Below are 686 nucleotides of genomic sequence, written 5' to 3'. Positions count from 1 at the left end.
TATGGTATAGACCCAAACGAAACGTTCGACCAGCTTAGGTAGGGCCCAAACTAGTCCCACGACCACTAATGATTACATAGCCAAACCAAGGCAATATATATTACACAGCCTAGGTATGAATGCAAATAGTGGAATACAAGCTACGTGGCTCGGTTCCAGTAGATACAGAGAATATTTTGTCATTCTTAAACGCATCCACGAAATTCTTACGAGACAGCACTAGTCCGTGAATTTGTGAACAAAATCGGAGATCTAAAGATGCAATCTCTACCGTGCATCAGTGGCGGCCCGCTGGATCTCAATAGAGATTCTTTAATAATATACAAATTTTAAAAGGCAAATGGGAAAAACCCATGAAACAGCAAACGGCCACATAATGCAAAACTATTTAAAATGTAAACGGAACAGTAGAGAAAATCCGATCAGAATGACAAAACAGTCGTGGACTAGTTTGGGTCCTACCTAAGCTGGTCGAACGTTTCGTTTGGGTCTATACCCTAGCTGCACTGATGAGGCCTTCCAGGCCGAAACGGATCCGTCTAAAGATATTGGGATTATTTCCAGTGAATTCTTAGTTTATTTTGTCATTCTGATCGGATTTTCTCTACTGTTCCGTTTTAATTTTAAATAGTTTAGCATTATGTGGCCATTTGCTGTTTCATGGGTTTTTCCCATTTGCTTTATAT

This window comes from Anneissia japonica, unplaced genomic scaffold, assembly GCF_011630105.1.
Source record: "Anneissia japonica isolate Jap-2015-1 unplaced genomic scaffold, ASM1163010v1 scaffold288186_len71641_cov116, whole genome shotgun sequence".
NCBI classification, from domain to species: Eukaryota; Metazoa; Echinodermata; class Crinoidea; order Comatulida; family Comatulidae; genus Anneissia; species Anneissia japonica.
The sequence above is the reverse complement of the archived record's forward strand: the minus strand, read 5'-3'. Positions refer to the sequence as shown.